Here is a 19,732-nt window from a genome sequence, read left to right on the forward strand (position 1 = left end):
GATACACAGTTGCACTGTATGTGAAATCAAATCTTAACTGTCTTTTTCCTTTTAATAGAACGTTTACCTTAAAAGAACCTTAAAAGAAAAACGTTTAATCAGTGTGTTTTGCCAGTGTTACTTACGGTGCCGAAACGTTGACCATGACAAGAAGAACAGTTCAAAAGATCCGTGTGTGTCAAAGGGCGATGGAGCATGCTATGTTGGGCGTTTCACTACGAGACAAGATCCCAAATCGCCAGCTACGACAAAGAACAGGAGTGGCTGATGCAGTAGAGAGAGTAGCAACACTGAAATGGAACTGGGCAGGTCACGTGGCTCGAATGACAGATAATAGATGGACAAAGCGGATACTGGAATGGAGACCAAGAGATGATGCCTACCGAAGCAGAGGTCGTCCACCAACACGTTGGACTGACGATCTAAAACGTTGTCATAGGAATTGGATGCAAGAGGCACAAGATCGAAATAGATGGAAAATTATGAGGGAGATCTATGTCCAGCAGTGGATAAGCGAAGATTGAATGATGATGATGATGATTCGAAAAATTTAAATTGAAATCTGGACTTTGGCAAGAATTCTTCTTCTTCTTCTTCTTTTGGCATCATAACCCTGGATGGGTCTTTGCCTGTCTGGCTATGTCCTTCCATTCAGATCTCTCTTGTGCCCTTCTTCTCCATTGTCTTATGTTTATTGTTTTCAGGTCGTCTTCCACGTCATCCAACCATCTCGTTTTGGGCCTTCCTTTTTTTCGCCTTCCTATGGGCTTCCATTGTAACATTTTCTTAGTTGTTTTTGCATCGCTTTGTCTCTGCACATGTCCCAGCCATGACAGTCTTTGACTGTTCACAAATCTTACAATGTCATAACCTTCATTTAACTCATTAACCTCGTCGTTTCTCCTGATTCTCCATGTGCCATCTTCCTCTTGTACCGGGCCATATACTTTCCTCAGTATTTTTCTCTCGAATGTCCTGAGTTGGGCTTCATCTTTTTTCGTCATTACCCAAGTTTCACATCCATAGGTTACTACGGGTCTAATCAGTGTTCTGTAGATAGTCATTTTGGTTCTTTTGTCTAATAATTTCGATGTCATCAATCTTTTATTAGCATAATATGTACGATTCCCGCTGGAAATACGTGCATTAATTTCGCTACTTACGGAGTTCTTCTGATTGATTTCTGTGCCGAGATATGTAAAGGCATCCACTCGTTCGATAGTATAGTTGTCTATTGTGATATTATTTTCATTGTCAGTTATTCTTTTGACTGTCATATATTTCGTTTTTGCTTCGTTTATTTTGAGACCTCTTTTTCTTGCTTCAGGCAAGAATTAGTTCTACTTAATGTATACAATAAAAACGTTATCAGTCAAAATTTTGAGGTATAGCAAGGTTGTCTAAATTTTCAATATAACTAAGTCAGATAGAATTAAATTATTAGAAGAATTTTTCACCAAGTAACAAAAAATAAAATTGGTTGTGTGTGTGTGTGTGTGTGTGTGTTTGGTGAGTTGGCTTGGAAACTAGTCCTTTAGCCACAGAATTGTAATGTAAGATATTAGTTTTTAAATAATGTAACCAACTTTAAATAAAAAGTTACATATTAGTTCGTATACTTCTCTAAAATTGGTTTAATTTACTAATGTTTGTATTTTGAGAACGATTTTCGAAGTGAAAACTGAAACGTCAATAAACTTATTTTAACCTTCAATTGTGTCTTATATCCATTAAAATAGTATCTACCTTAAAATACCACAAAAAAATAGCTTCAGAACAATATGTGTAAACAAATATCCTTTTGAAGAGACACCCTTGCGTTGAAAACGCAATAAACTGTCGTTTATGTCGATATAAAAAGACGTTAACCCATTTAGAAGCAAAATATAGCTTATTGCATCAAATGAATATAAAATCGCAGACATCATCAACTAAAATAAATTGAATGCCAACAGTAATAATAGCACAAAGTAACAATATATACCGATCGGCTTTTTGTTATAATGAAATAATATAAATTTGTACAAATTACCGTCATTATAATGAAACCATTTGAATTACTAGTTTGAATAACAAAGGTGTATGTTTGTTATATCATTAAAACGTAAACATGTAAATTGTTGGATTTGTATAACAATACTAAATTGTGTCGTTAACGTTTTAATATTAATCAATAAAATAAACAGGATGGTATGTTAACAAATATATATATATATATATATATATATATATATATATATATATATATATATATATATATATATATATATATATATATAAGATAAACTTTGAGATTCTTTGGGAAAAAACAACTATGTAGTCGATGACATCCTCGACACAGTTATTCCAGTCTTACCCTATAACCTTACCTTTATGAAGAAATATGTGGACGACATCATCCTGGCACTTCCAAAAGATCAAGTTGAAGACATTTTATCAGTCTTCAACAGTTATGATCCATATATACAGTTCACAATAGAAGTAGAGGATAACGAACAATCTGTTCTTGCCCTCGACACTAAACTAATTAGAACTAATAACAACAATATCCTAGTGGACTGGTATAGAAAACCAACACCATCAGGTAGATACCTACACTACCTATCATATCACAAACATTCAATGAAAATCAATCTATTAAAACAAATAAAAACCCAGTAAATTACAGCGAATATAAAATATATAAAAATCATTACAATGCTGAGTTGAAAAGAACGAAAAAGCTGGCATATGATCAATTGATAGTAACTTCAAAGAGTAGATCCAAGACGTGTTGGAGGGTAGTTAACTATGAGCGAAATAAAACAAATAGTTTACATAATTCAACAACCAACCTATCTTGTGACTATTTCAATAACTTTTTTTGTTGAAATTGCTGAGAATATTATAAAATCACTTCCAAATCCACCAGACGACACAATTTTGATCTATCAAAAATTTCCAGTTCCATCGAATTCATTTTTTCTTCAACCAATCAACAAGAAGTATCCGCGGTTATAAAAACATTACAAAATTCAAATTGTTTGAATAAAAATGAGCTAAACGCATCTTTTATCAAAGCACTAGTGAAATAATTAATTACTAAACCTTTAACACATCATTAATAGTATTTTTTTATTTTTTAAACTTTATCTAAATACTCCAAGATTGTTCCTATTATTAAAAAGAGCGATCGTGACCTTGTAGACAATTATAGACCAATTTCCGTCGTTTCGATATTCAGTAAAATAATCGAAAAAATTCTGAAGAAGCGTCTTATATCGTACTTCGAAACAAATAACTTTTTTACTAGTTCACAATATGGGTTTAGAAAGGATCGTTCCATAATAAACGCACTTTTAGATGTGATGAGTGCCATAGTTGATGGCCTTGAGAAGCATAATCACTCTGCCATAACGCTGTGTGATCTTTCAAAGGACTTCGACTGTGTTCGACATGATATTTTGCTAAAAAAAACTGCATTTTTTACGGTATAAGAGGTACTCCTTTGGAACTAATTTTATCGTATCTAAAGGATAGATACCAAGCAGTCAGGTACGGAAATTATCTCTCTGAATTTAAGTAGATAAAGTATAGAGTTCCACAAGGATCAGTTCTGGGCCCTCTATTATTTATAATATATGTTAATGACTTGCCCCATTTTATGGCTCCATTTAAAACAGTTTTATTTGCAGATGACACTATTTTTGTTTTTTTTTTGATGAAAATCGTTCAGTTTTAGGAACCACGTCTGAGTATGTAAACTCCAATGCTCAATCATGGTTCTTAGCAAATAAACTTAAACTAAATGATAACAAAACTTAAAATTTAATTTTTTCGTCTACCTTTGATATGAGTGTTGAAAAAAATAATGTCAAATTGTTGGGCATAACAGTTGACAACACATTGACTTGAAATAACCATATTGACCATCTCAAAGGTAAACTTTCTAGTACTTTATTTTTACTAAGACAATTAAAACTTGTTACAAGTGTTGATACCTTGAAAATAACGTACTTTTCTCTTTTCCATTCATTTTTAAGCTATGGTGTTATTCTGTGGGGAAACTCTTGCAATACCTAACAATATTTAAATTGCAAAAAAAAGCAATAAGAATAATTCCAAAAGTTAGCTACTTGGAATCTTGCAAACCGTTGTTTATTAAATATAAGATAATGTTCTTGCCAACATTATGGCTATATAGCGTTAATGTAGAAATACATAAAAACGCTGATGCTTTAGTTAAACACTCTGACTTACATAACTACAGCACAGTGCAAGAGGAGTATCGTTTGAGTAAATAAAAAAAAACTCAATTGACTATAATATATACAATGTCCTAACAAAGGATTTAAAACAACTTTGTCTGAAAACATACCTTTTGAGATTTGCTTTTTACTCTGTTAGTGAATACTTTGATCACTTCAAGGCAGTAACATGAACATGGATGTACTCACTATGTTGGTATATGTCTTATTTTGTATATTTTATGTGATGCGCATTAATGTATTTTCATCTCCTATTGTATTTTGTGTATGATATATACTTATTATCTTTTTTACCTATAGGTAAGTACATAGAAATGACTTGCTCCAAAAAAATTTAAAATTTGTAAACGTAGTTAAATAAATCTTGAATCTTGAAGTTCATTTCAGTTTAAACGTTTACAAGTATTTCTAATGAGGATTTGAGTTTACAAGAATTCCTATAGATAAAAGGAGAGTAAGACCAGAAAAGGTTTGGTTAACCAAGCTTAGTCAGGATACATTTTCTAACGGGATTGACAATGATATCACCAAAGGTAGAAATATATAGAGAAATATAATTAGGGAAGCCGATACCGCTTAGAGATAAAGACTAAGATATTGATAATGACGGTTATAGAGTCAACTTCATATTAACCTTGTTCATATTGTTCTTGTCCAGAATATTGTAACCTATCAAAAACTTTAATGGTGAAGTGGTAAAGAAATATAATACACGTGTGGGTGATTTGTGCAATGTAAGGTATTTGCACATTTTCCAATCATAATATTAAAATATAAAAATAGTTCATATGTTAATGCAATAAGAACGATAATGCATAATTTTGTAAATGAACTTAATATTTTGATACACATTGTAAAACATGCTACGGTAGCGGTGATTAAAAATGAATTTCTGAAGTAGCAACACATCGTCAGGGAAATAATTAAAAATTAAAATATGCAACGCAATGTTACCCTTGTACGCACGAAAATCCCTACGTACAGTGTTTCCGGGCCACAGGTACCTCATCAAAGGTTATTATAGTCACACGAGATGTGGGGTGTAATCCTTTCGACAATATTACCACCTAGTCTACACAATAAAAATCGTTCTAGTTTTCATACATTTTTATAGAACAATAAAACGCTAAAAACTTTCTTTTCAAAACTTCCACAAAATTTATTGTAACATGAAGGACACAGTGGAAAAACCCCGTCAGTAAAAAAAAGTAATTTTCGAGAAAACAACCATTTTATTGTTTCTTCAACTTTGGAGGCTAAAAAAATAAACAATAAACGTATAGAAAACGTTTTAATTAATTTATTGATAATTTTGTTAATATTTTTGCAGTAAAAAACCAGAGTAAAACCTAACAAACTATTAAAAAAACGGTCTGAAGTCAATTCTCTTCATCATCAATTAGGGGGTCGTCAGCGTATTCGTCATCATGTTCTTCCTATTCAACAGCGTCAGCAGTTAAATTTTGATAAAAAAGCTTTGCTTCGCGGTTTTCCAAATACTGGGATAAATGAAGAAGGTCGCGATATTTTGCAGCTGTCATTGGAAGTTTTTCCTTGTACAAATATTGTAACGGGGTAATTACTGCAGTGGCTGCGCCTTGATTTTTCTATGATTTTTTGCAAGGAGGTTTTTTTTAAGGACTGAGGATGCATAACGTTCAAAAAAGTAGGTTTATTGAAAGCAAGTCGTCCACAAGTTGCCGAAATTTTTAACCTACGAATCGATCTCGTGGGAAATGAACATTTTCGGGGATAAAGTGATGATAGGTAAGCAGTCCAATATTGAAAAACTACATCTACTTCGCAATCAATCACTGTAAATGGAGAGAGTTTTACCCGAGTATTCCTTAGAACCTTCCTCCAGTTTTCTGGAACCTCTGTATAGAATTTTTTTTAACAATGCTTATATTCTCAAATAAATCAAACTCAAAACGTTTATCCTTTGTTACCAGAGGTTGTAAAAACCGGATAAATGTATAAATTTTATTTTGACCCGCACGAGTCGCAAAATATACAGAGTTCTTGCACTTCAAGGAACAAAATTTTGAAAACAAAATTCCGAAATGTGGAGCATACATCATCTGCGACTTTTTTTGCCACAGACTCATACGTATATAAAATTGCTTGCTGCATTGAAAGTATTAGTTGAAAGTATTAGTACTTGAATATTGAAACTAACAAAATTCAGTTGGCGCCGATAGTAGACATCATTAGTAGTAATGTTAGGATACGGCAGGTTTTTTTCAAAGTCCATGGTCACAGATTCCATCGCGATTGATTTCATGGAACGTTTTCGGTAATCTTTTTTGTATAAAAACGATCACCTCTCTTTCTGTCTGTTTTGTTTGCAGATTCTGACTTGTTTCTCCTTTCTCAGTGACAGTTTTAAGCTTCTCCTCAAGCGCTAAAATTTGTAATTTAAAGGAATCACATGTACTAAAAGAGTCCTTACGTGGATAACTTACGGAAAGGTTGAAGTTGTTCTCAAAATTCCCACGAAATGATTCATACGAAATTTTATGTTCTGGATAGTTAGTTAAGTACATGGTATGTAGCTTTGAAATATTTAACTCAACAGGAAGGTAAATTTTGTTGGTGTCTTTTAAAGAATATTGTGATTTTCTTCCTTTAAGATATTTTAAATAAGTATATACGTTTTGTTTGGTTTCTTGTGAAAGTTTGTGGGGTCTTGTTGAATGTTTTCCACGACAGTCTGTGGGAGATTTACCAGCACTAAGCAGAGCACCCCTTATATACCTAACCTTATCCTTACTAATACCATGAAGCGACATGAACATCACATACAACATTGTCTTTTAACAAACGAACTCTATATAAAAATGAAGCTGCGTTATATCTAGGACCTGCATTTCGAGGTCGTCTTTGTCCCGTCAATTACGAGCTGAAGCAGAAATACGACTACCAAACAATGAAAGAATTGGTTTTAACGAAGAGTCTATACAGAATGAAGACAATCCTGGCCATAATTTTGAATCTGAAGTGGTAAAAAATTGAATTTCAGAGAGACTTCTTAAGTCTCGAAATCAACCTCAATGGTTGAAGTGAGCAGACTTTGACAAAAATCGTGCATCGGTATTTCCAAAACCCGACTATTCTAAATATGAACAAATAATGTCTCCAACGAAAATATTTAAACAATTTGTAAATTATGCATTTATCCAACATTTAGTGGACGAGAGTCGTCGTTATGCATTATTTTGAAGTTGTCCCGATCCCAAGATAACATGTGAGGAGATCCGTTTGTTTATTACTATTTTATATATGAGTGGCTATAATAAATTACCATTCAAGTGACATTATTGGTATTAAAATGACGATATTATGCAGTATCCAAGGCCATGCGAAGAGATAGATTTTTACAGATTTGCCAGTTTTTGCACTGCTCAGATAATACCAAAACGATGAAGGCGTGAAAAATACGGCCTCTTATAGACATGCTTAAAAAAAGTTGTGTTGAAAATTTTGTACTAGAAGAACATTTATCTTACGATGAAAGTATGGAAACATATTTTGGCAGACATAGCTGGAAGCAGTTTATCAGAGAAAAGCCAATCAGATTTGGATACAAAATGTGGTGTGCCAACACAAAAAATGGGTATTTGGTTAACTTTTACTTATACCAAGGAGAAAATCCAAAACCAAATATTGACTATGAAAAACTATGTGGAAAAGCCACTAGTCCTTTGTTATTACTATTAGATGATCTGCCAGCCAAGAAAAGCAATCTAAGATACAATATTTATATGCATAATTTGCTTTCTGGAACGGCTTTTTATTTATTTTTAAAATTTCATGGTTATAAGGCCTTAGGAATCATTCGCGAAAACCGAGTTCCCAGAGAATGTCCGTTAACTCCTAAAAATTAGTTTATGAAAAAGATCGTGGTTATTTTGAAACAGCTATTAAACGAAATGATGGACAATTATATGTCCGGTGGATGGATAATGTAGTAGTAACAATGATTTCATCATCCAGTGGCACTCAAGAAGTAGGTCAAGTAAGAAGATTTTCTCAGAAACTCAAACGAAATATACTTGTTTCTAAACCGAAATTAAAAAATGGTATTGGCCAATTTTTACATGGATGCTCGATGTTGCATTACAAAATAGTTGGATATTCAGCCCTATTCTGTAACTACAAATCGAATAGAAATGAGTCAAATCGAATAGAGGTCAGCAAGTCGGATCGGAATTGTAGGAATCGGTATTCTGTAACTCATCTCGACTCCTACTATCGGAATGTTGTGTAGAAATTGATTTCGATTAGACAAGCTGTGTCGAGATCAAGTTTCGACATCGAAATTGGTCTTGACGCCTGCGCATTGGTATCATTCATCGAGTTAGAATCTATGGAGAAGCTATGAGCACATTAACGTGTGTATTAAAAACGGCGTAGGTAGGCGCGGCTAACGGTGATACCAATATGACGGTGGGATCATGGCCGGACTCAATAATATTAAAACTACTATAAAAATATGACTAGTTATTCAGAAGATTTAATCATAATCTAAAAAAGTGCAATACATTTTTAATAAACTATGATTTATTTATCCCGCGGTAAACACTCAAAACACGATATATTATACATAAAGATAAATTAATACAGTCAAATACTATTAATTTATTTTCTGAAGTACGGGCCATTACTTTGTTTACATATTTGTATACTAACCTGTAGAACGTTATTCCTGAAGATTTTTTATTAACATTGCTTCTGCCATTGCAACTACGTTGAGAACAAGAAACCATTATTATGCACTATCACAATATATTATTACAGTTTCTATAAAAGTATTATAAAACTAAAAATATTCGAAAAATAACAAACGTAAACAAACATATACGATCTGTCAAAAGTGTCAAAACAATATGGCCGAAGTGAGGTCGTTTTTAGTCACGTGTTGCCCTCTCCATAGATTCTAACTTGATGGTATCATTATTGTTTTGACATTGACATTTATTTGCTGACTTGTTGATATAAATTGACGGTTGATTAATTTTTGTAGCTACTTCATTTTTTAGTCTGTGGTGTTATTTATGTAGATTTATTTAGATAAAGTTTATTAAATAATTTAACTGCTCAGCAGATGTCTTTTTCTTCGGTGTTCCGCTTGCCATTTTATATTCTTGTAACGAACTTACTTTTTTAACTTAACCAAAACAAATCAAAACTACTTGATGACAAGCTTGAAATATAATCTTCTTTTTTAATGAATTTTTCGCACGCACTAGCCTTTCCAGTAACATAACGTCACAAAACACTTGTTTCTCTTTTTAGTGCGGGGTTGCCACCAACTTCTGAGCGCTTCAAATATAAGTTGATGTTTTCGATTTACACCGATTATGATGTGAGTTACAGAATGCCAATCCAAACACAAAAACGATGCGATAGATATCCAACATTTCGATTTCGGGTAATTACGATTCGACTTCTATTCGATTCGGTCATTTCTATTCGATTTGTTAAAAGTTACAGAATAGAACTGATTGTATAATAAAACTGACAGAGAAAATGTATAGCAATTAAATTTTACAAAAGACATTGTAAGCACATATTTAATGAAGTATAATGTACTTAGCAAAGAAAGCGGAAGACCGTTAGCTTCCTTGACAGCACCTGTCGATAGCCGAGTATCGGATGACATTGGTTTTGACACCATCAATCATTTGACACAGTACACTTCAGATGGAAAAAAGAGAAGATGTGCGTCTAAAACATGCAAATCTATCGTTAGAACAATGTGTTTAAAATTTGATATTGGACTATGCACTTCTTGTTTTATACCGCTTCACTCTCGATAGTGTAAATTTTTATAATTAATAACACCAAATTACATTTTTTTATAAATAAATCTCTATTTTTTTTGTTACCTACTTTACTCTATTCCAAATGCTTTAATTTTTGGTTTCTTATTTTCAACAAAAACTAGGTAGTGCAAGCGCCTAGCCTTGCTTTAAGACAACACTTAATATATCAGAAATGAAATATCTAAGAAAATATTTTATAAAGTTTTTTATTATTTAGACACAGTCCATTAATAATATTGAAAAAAATAACACAAAATCAATAATTTATTAATCTTGGCGCTAATTTGTTAACATGATGTCAACACTTTATTTGCAGACTAGTTCCAACGACTGAAAATAAATATATATTATGTCATATCAGGTGAAAGACAATTGAAAAAAATATTTAGGATGTCCCGTATAAGAAAACATAGGCTGGTATTATACTTATTTCCTTGGTGAGAATCCATCAGCAAATTATTTACACCACTTAACCAATAATATAGACATATCCAAAGTTCTAATAAAATTAAAAAAAAATAGTAAAGATCTAGGTTATACCCTATCATTTTTTACATTTTTTAAAAATCGCCCTGTATTACGCTAATGCACGTTAATGATTTAGGTTGGCAGTAATTACTTACTTACTTACTTAGTCCTAAGCCTTTCTACCGTTAGGTGTAAGGCTGGTGGGGTTAAGATTTGCACTGTTGTCTCCATGCTATCCGGTCTTGTGTTAGATTTCGTGCACTTTCCCATCCTTTGTCAATCCTTTCTTCTCAACTTCTTTTCTGATTTCGTCTACCCACCTAACTCTTGGTCTTCCTCGTTTGTTTTTCCCTTGCATTCTCGTTTCAAACACTCGTTTTGTTAATCTTTCATTCGACATTCTACACACGTGCCCGAACCATCTTAGTTGCCCCTCTACTATTTTTTCGTTTATTGGTTCTAGTTTTAGGTTTTGTCTGATTGTTTCGTTTCGTATTTTGTCTGTCCTCTTTCTGTTTGCTATTTTCCTCAGGAACCTCATTTCCATAGCATTGACTCGAGATTTTTGTCTCCCAGTCAATGTCCATGACTCGCTATTATAGATGATTGTAGGTCTAACTACTGATTTAACGACTGCCGTTTTTACCTTCTCCGGTATTTCTTTTTTCCCCAAAAATGTTGTTTTCATAGTGTTAAATAAGCTTCCTGTTCGTCCCATTCTCTCATTTATTTCCACGTCTTGTTTACCGTTTGATTCAATTATTGCTCCTAGGTATTTAAAATGTTCCACTTGTTCTAGTTGTTTTCCGTTTAATTGTATTGCGTGTGTCTTTCTCTTATTTGAAATTATCATTGTTTTTGTTTTCTCTGTATTTATTTTCATATTTATGTTTGACAGTTCTTCTTCTAGGATTTCAAGGTTGTTCTGTAGGTCTTCTCTGTTTTCTGCTATCAAAACCATGTCGTCTGCAAATAGAAGCTCTGATAGTTGAGTCTGTTTCATTTGCCAGTGTCCTAATGTTAGTTTTCTCATTTTTCTCTTGGCTTTCTTTATTGCTTCATCCAGTACCACTGAGAACAGCAGTGGGCTCAACACGCATCCCTGTTTAACGCCTTGACTTGTAGTAAATTCTTCGGATTCCTCGTTGTTGGTTCTCACCGTATTTGTATTATTATTGTACATATCCTTTATTACATCAATTGTTATCCTGTCAACTCCTCTTTCCTTTAATGTCCTCCATACGTCCTTTCTTTGTATTCTGTTAAACGCCTTTTCCAGATCAATAAAGCATATATGTATTTCTCTATTTTTATTGATGACTTTCTCACTTATTTGTCTTATTGTGAATATGTGGTCTTGCGTGCTTCTGTCCTTCCTGAATCCACATTGTGTATCTTCCATAGTTGGTTCTATTTGGGTTTTTATTCTTGTTTCTATTATTCTTGCGAATACCTTCCCAGGAATACTTGATATAGTAATACCTCGGTAATTATTACAGTTTCTCTTGTCGCCCTTTTTGTGTATTGGTAGTATAATGTCTTTCTTCCAGTCCTGTGGTATTTCTGCTCTCATTATGATATCATTCATTAGTTCTTCCATGCTGTCCACTCCCTCCATTCCCATGAATTTTATCATTTCCGGGGTGATATCATCCTTGCCTGGTGCTTTGCCTAATTTAACTCTTTCAATTGCCTTTTCTAGTTCCTCTGTTGTTATGGGTTCTACTTTTTGTTCTTCATTAATTTCTTGTATCTCCACTACGTTGTCTACGTCTGTATGAGTTAGCTCTTTGAAATGTTCTCTCCATCTTTCCATTATTTGGTTTTCTTCTGTTATAACCTTTCCATTCTTGTCTTTTATATTTGGCATCATGTGTTTTTTCTTTTGTCTGAGCTGTTTTAATGCGCCATAGAAGAGTTTTTGATTTTCTCTATAATTATTTGTCATTTTTAGTCCAAACTTTTCCCATGACCTTTCTTTTTTTGCTTTCACAGCTATTTTAACCTCTTTTCTTTTTTCTTTATATACCTCATAATCTTCAGGGCGCTTTGTACTTAGATATCTCTTCCATTTTTCTTTTTTGTTCTTTACTGGCAGTAATTACTTTAACTAATAAATGAAACCATGACAACGATTCCTTTTTATCTTCTATAGTTCTGGGTATACCCTGCAAAACATGCCAATTTGGGTCACCCTGTACACTGTGTAATAGATATTTGGTTCTTTAATAGTTAAGAATATAATCTAACACAAACCAAATGCTACAAAATAATAACTACTCTCCCAAAATCAACTTTTTTTTTGTGAATTTTTAAAGTGTAAGAAAACATACCCTATGCAATCCCCAGTTTTCCACGGGTATGTGTGCTTCATCACACTCATTAAATTAAACAAGCCATTAAACGCAAATGCGACAACTTTATTGCTGTCAGTATTGTTTGATTTGTTAATTAAGGGTGTCTGTATTGTGACACAATCCACATGGTAATGAATAGGCAACCCGCGTTATTTCCGTTTATAAATTAAGTTATTAGCTTCTCTTGTCGGTGGCCTGGCATCCTCGCCCGATGAAGCTTATAAGCTTCATTTAGGACAAAACGAATAGGAAGGGTACCGCAACGTTTATTTATTGCTGGCTATTCAACTCAATATGAACCTCTGATAACATGGATAATTAGTGAGCTGAATAGTTTTGCAAATGTGAAAATGATTTGAAATTGGTATTTTTCAGTTTTAACAGATAAACTACAAATATTTTTCAACCTAATTCAAAAAACAGGCAAAATAGCATGTCGAGCAAAATCACAAATAACTGAAATCCGTTCACAAATTGTTGAGAGCACGAAATGTGCCTCAAAGTCATAAAACGGTGGTAAAATTTGTATGATCATAGGCGTTCCTGAGGTGTTTATTCATTAAAATTATTGCGTTTTACATTTACGGCTAATGTTGGTTATTATATTATATTAATAAAAATAAGAAGTTAACCATTAACAGTTTTGTAAATAAGAATACCTTATCTCTTTGGATATTTCAATACTAATCTTCGCGTTTAATCACTTTACTAGAAAACCTGGAATTCAGGTTTTCTAGTAAAATTCGAAGGTACTATTCGTTGCAAGATAATTAGGATGGAATTCCCCCAGATTTTTAATAATATAATGGGTATAAAGATGCTGGCTTTGGTCACGTGCCTCGTCTATTCAGTTTATATTCGAAACTTAACTTGAAAAGGTGAAGTTATTACGAACGAAAACAATTTTTTTGTTAAGTACGTTTTTGATCGCATGTAATTTACGGCTCGTCGGTGTTTCCGCGTCTACGGCAGTAATTAGCGTCTCGAATATTTCTTTTGCGAATTATATGCAGTGCGTGAGTGATTTTTTATTCCATATACCTACGAAGATATGTACCTTTCACTTGTGCTCGTTTTGTTGGATTGTTTGTGATGGCTTCATCATCAACATCATCAAGTTTTACACCGGTACTTTTGCGTACAGTCAGTAAGTCTGTCTATTCACCAAGAGAGAAGACTATTGTCCTGAATGTTCACGATGCTCTGCTTTCCCAGAATCCCACAAACACTGTGCGCAACATAGTCGAAAGTTGTGCCAACACGACTGGCGTAGGGAAGTCAACTATATATAGGTTCCTAACACGGTATAGCTAACCCAAACACAAAAGAACACTTAAAGAGAGGGAAAAAGCCTATTGAAATTGATGAATTTGCCAAAAATGATATTCGAAGGAAAATTCATGGATTTTTTTTTCAAAAAAGAAATACCAAACCTAAACAAAATTTTACAAGAAGTTAGAGACGACCCGGATTTGCCTCATATCGGACGAACTAAATTGTGGCAAGTTTTAAAAGAATTAAATTTCCGGTGGGAGAACTCAGACCGAAAATCACTTTTGATTGACCGGGAGGAGATAATATGTTGGAGAAGAAATTATCTAAGATCCATACGAAAATTCTGGGCTGAAGGAAGGCCAATCTTCTACCAGGATAAAACGTAAAAATTTGGTCTGAAATTTGGTAAAAATATATTAAGCTCCAGGCAAGCCTTTATGGAAGGTTGGTCTACTGGTATCTCCCCACCTTCTGGTAAAGGCAGTAGATTAATAATTTCTCACATTGGTAGTGAAAAAGGATTTGTTAAGCATGGTTTGTTGGAATTTCAGTCCAAAAGCACAAAATACTATCACGAAGAGATGACAGCTGATGTTTTCGAAAAGTATTTTGAGCAGATGATTGAACACATACCACCAAATTCAATTATAGTATTAGATAACGCACCTTATCATTCACGACTAGAAGAAAGACTTCCAACAACTGCGTGGAAGAAACAGGATAATAGTAGATACCTGTTGAGGACCAACAACCTCTCACGGGATGACAGAGAGAGAGAGAGAGAGAGAGAGAGAGAAAGTGACAGATGTCATAGAAAAAATTGCACAAGCCAAATGGACATGGGCTGGACATGTAGCACTTTTAAATGATAATAGGTGGATCAAAAGACTCATAGAATGAAGACCTAGAGAAGATAAAAGACACCGAAGTAGACCACCAAAACGATGAATGGATGACTTGAGAAAAACAGTGGAAAATTCGATAGAGATGGCACAAGATAGAGAACAATGGAAGAATATGGATGAAACCTTTATCCAAAAATGGATGCAAGAGGTTGCAAAATGATGATAGTGATGATACTATAACCGAGGATGAAGACATACTTAAACAAAAAAAGCAGTATTAGATAAACTAATAGAACTGACTTACCTAGTTTTTATAAATCAAGTCGATTCTTCTCTCTTTTAGGGAGGCAAATCTATCAATAATATCCTCGTAGAAAGGATGCAGAAGCATAAGTTCATTCAACAGTTCTTTATGAAGTGCGATAACAGTCAAACTGGATAGTCTGTCTTGTGAAATAGTGTTTCTTGGAAAAGTTTTTAACCTTTTTAAGCACGAAAAACTTCTTTCTACGGATACGCTTGTCGAGGAAATTGTCAGAATTAAACAACGAAGAATTGGCAACGAACTCACTAAAAGTGTGCAGATCAAAAGAGGTGTCCGTCAGGGTTGTATATTATCCCCACTCCTATTCAATATTTATTCCGAAGAAATATTTAATAAATGTATGGAAAATGCAAATGAGGGCATAAAAATAAACGGCGAGTTAACAAACAATATAAGATATGCCGACGACACGGTGATCCTTGCCAGTACCATAGACGAATTACAGCAGGTAATGGAAAGAGTTTATTCAGTTAGTGAGGAATACGGCCTGAGCCTCAACTTCAAGAAGACAAAGTGGATGCTGATAAGCAGGAAGCAACAGCCTGCTCGACAGTTACGGATAAGTAACATGCTAATTGACCATGTAGAATCTTATGTGTACCTTGGCACCAACGTAAATGCAAAATGGGAACAGGCCACAGAAATTAAGGCGAGAATAGAACGAGCTAGAGCAGCATTTAGCAATATGAAAAAGCTCCTCATAAGCAGGGATTTGTCTCTTCCCCTAAAACTACGTCTAGTTAAATGCTACATTTTTCCGATCTTACTGTATGGTGTGGAGGCCTGGACGCTGACGGAGACGCTCACGAGAAAACTAGAAGCATTCGAAATGTGGGTGTACCGACGCATTCTTCGTATATCCTGGACCGAACATGTCACCAACACAGAGGTAATCCAAAGAATCGGAAAGGAGAAAGAAATCGTGAATACAATTAAACAAAGAAAGCTTGAATATCTAGGCCACATATTGAGACACGATAAGTACCGTCTACTGCAATTGATTGTCCAGGGAAAAATAGACAGTAAGCGAGGGCCAGGCAGGAGAAGACACTCGTGGCTCCAAAATCTGAGGAAGTGGTTCGGGCTCACATCGGTCGAACTATTCAGAAGCGCCGCAAATAAGATCAGAATTGCCATGTTAATAGCCAACGTTCGCAACGGACAGGGCACTTGAAGAAGAAGAAACAAAACAAATTATAGGCTTCTGCAATAATGTCTTTAATTGGTTGTAACGTTATAACCAATTCTTGCAAATTCACATTTTTGTAATTTTCGTCGACATAAAGAAGGCAGAGCTCATTCATAAGTCTTAGATGTTTAGTAAATTGTGTGCCATAAAACTAAAATAGATTTTGATAAGCGTCGGAAGGGAAGGTCAAACTGTATGACTCAAACTTCGTTGTATCTGCTAAGCTTACGAATTTTAATTTATCACAATCCTGAAAACTTATATCCATGTCCATTAAAATATGATCATATATTTTAAAAAATAATGCTCTGTATTGAGTAGTAATTGCATTCTTGCTCATACCATCATCGAACCTAAACCTTTTGGAAATATTAATGACCATCATTGTGCTTGCTTTTTCAAAAATAGAATTAAAAAATTCTTCATTTCTTTTATCACTTATTAATTGACGAGTTCTCCTTATCTGGTTTAAACAAAAATTATTCTCTAGGGACTTTTTTTGAAGAACATCATATAAAATATATGTTATATGAAAAATGTCGCTAAAAACTGTTGCTAAAAATGTGAACTCAAAATCATTTAGATCTCTTAAAAAGCCTTTAGCCAGCTGAACTGATTTGCAGTCTGACTCTTCAGAATTCATTATATTATCAAAAACCTCTTTTAATTTTTTCCAGTCTTCAATAATAATTACACTGATTAATTTTGAATTAGACGACCATCTTATCCCTAATTGTTTTTGCTGAACTATTAAAAAACGATGGGATTCCGGTAATATTTGCAAAAAATTCGACATTTTGATATTTTCTTAAAGCTCTGTTGCAAAACAAGATTAGGTCGATGGGCTAGACAATGCACAAAAATTGCTTGTGGGGCATGCGATTTAATTTTATGTTGAAGTCCATTTAAGTGCCCTGACATCACACTGGCTCCATCGTAACTCTGTCGTACAAGCTTATGTCGGAATTCCAAGGGCTTGAAAACTGTCGCAGCCAGAATATGCGTGCTTATGCATCACATCATATAACGGGGGTCCTACGGCGATTGCCGCTTCCCGCATTTCAGCCTCCATCTTTTCCTATCTCTCCAATCTCCCTCTTCTAAGCCTCTAGATTGCATTGTTTTTGTAATTTCTCTTCTCCAGAAATTTGGTGGTCTTCCCCTTTTCCTTCTTTCTGGCGGAACATACATTAAGGCTTTCTTTGGCCACCGCTCCTCCTCCATTCTCATCACGTGACCATACCATTGTAATTGCCTTCCTTGTATTCTATCTGAAAGAGTATCTCTAATTCCTGTACGGTTTCGTATTACCTCATTCCTGATTCTTTCCATTCTCGATACTCGACATGACCTTCTAAGATAATCCATTTCCACAACGTCTACTTTATCTCGTTCCTTCTTTGTCATCGTCCAACATTCGGCACCATATGTGGTAATTGGTTCTACAATTGCTCTGTATACGCGAAGTTTGGTATGCATCTTTATTTTATTAGACCACAGTAATGAATTCAGTATTCAGATGCATTTTTTCCCTTGGGTTATTCGGTTTTGTACATCTATCTTAACTCTGCCATCTGCTGATATGATGCTTCCTAGATATTTATACTGGTTGCAGCCTTTTATGACTGCGTTTTCAAGCCTCAGATCTGTGGTATTTCCTCCAATTTTTAAATATTCTGTTTTGCTTATGTTTACAGTAAGCTTCCATTTGGCATATTCCTCAAATAATTTTCGATTCATATAATTTATATCTTCCTCATCGGTTGCAACCACCACCTGATCATCTGCAAACAACAATGTATACAGAGTTTCTTGTCCCACTTCGATGCCCATAAATCTACATTTATTTCTCCAATTCCTCAATGCTTCTTGGACGTATATTTTAAAGAGTGTCGGTGACAAACAGCATCCTTGCTTTAGGCCTTTAGTGACTTTAAATTCATTTGAGGTTCTGGTTCCAATTTTTACACAACTAACTGCATTTTCGTACAATTTATATATCGCTCGGATATACGTCGAATCCAATCCGGACCTTTTGAGGACCTCAAACATTTTCTTTAACGGGACACTATCATATGCTTTCTCAAGGTCTATAAATACCAAATGGGTCTCTCTACTTCTTTCGACACGCTTTTCAATTATTTGTCGTAGGATAAATATATTATCAAGGCAGGATCTCCCGGTACGAAAGCCGCTTTGTTCTTCAATATCTTGTATCTGTCTTTCAACCCTCTTCTTTAATATTCTGCCGTACAACCGGCCCACAGAGCTCGTCACACTAATACCTCTATAATTGAAACAGTCTCTTTTATTCCCTTTCTTATATATGGAGCTTATATAAGATTTATTCCAATCTTTAGGAATTTCCTGGTCTCCACACATACATTTATTGAAAAGGTCTACTAATAATTCTAAAAGTGCAGTCGGCCCATATTTAACCAGCTCTATGGGAATGTCTCCAGGCCCTGCGGTTTTTCCGTTTTTAACCTCTTTTAAGGTTTCCGTCAATTCAGATAATGTTATTATAGGGATTTCCTGTCTTTCGTCTCTGTTGTCTATTAATTCCCTTATCTTTTCCCATCTGTACTCTACTCTATCCTCTTTCAGCAGTTTCGTATAATATTCTTCCCATTCATTTAACTTTATGAGAGAAATGTTGTCTTCATTTTTCTCATTTTTCCTAAACTGCTTTAATGTTTTCCAAGCTTGCGCCACTTTTGTTCCACCCATAAATCTGTCCAGTTCATCACACTTAGCCTCCCAGTTTATATTTTTCGCCTTATCCACGTTTTTTTTAACTTCTCTATTCCATTTAGCGTATATTTCTCTGTCTTGATAATCTTTGGATTGAAGCCATATGTGATATGCTTGTTTTTTCTTGAGAACTTTCTCTTCTAGTTCTGTTGACAACCATTCAGGTTTTCCTTTTTTCCGATTTTCAACTTTTCCCAGTGCTTCATTTGCCGCTTCATGAATATATTTTTTAATTACCTCATACAGACTTTCAGGGTCTAAGTCCTTTGTTTCTATATTTTTTATTTTCTGAGCTATTCTAATTTTATATATGTGCTTATGCAACGATCTATTAATATTCAAAAAATCATCAAAACCGTCTCTATTCCACAAAGACTGTTTATTTGAAAAGAGGAGACATGACCAACAATACAATTTTTCTAACGCTGTGCTACTAGACAACCA

The sequence above is a fragment of the Diabrotica undecimpunctata genome, chromosome 8 (genome assembly GCF_040954645.1).
Source record: "Diabrotica undecimpunctata isolate CICGRU chromosome 8, icDiaUnde3, whole genome shotgun sequence".
Classification (NCBI taxonomy): domain Eukaryota; kingdom Metazoa; phylum Arthropoda; class Insecta; order Coleoptera; family Chrysomelidae; genus Diabrotica; species Diabrotica undecimpunctata.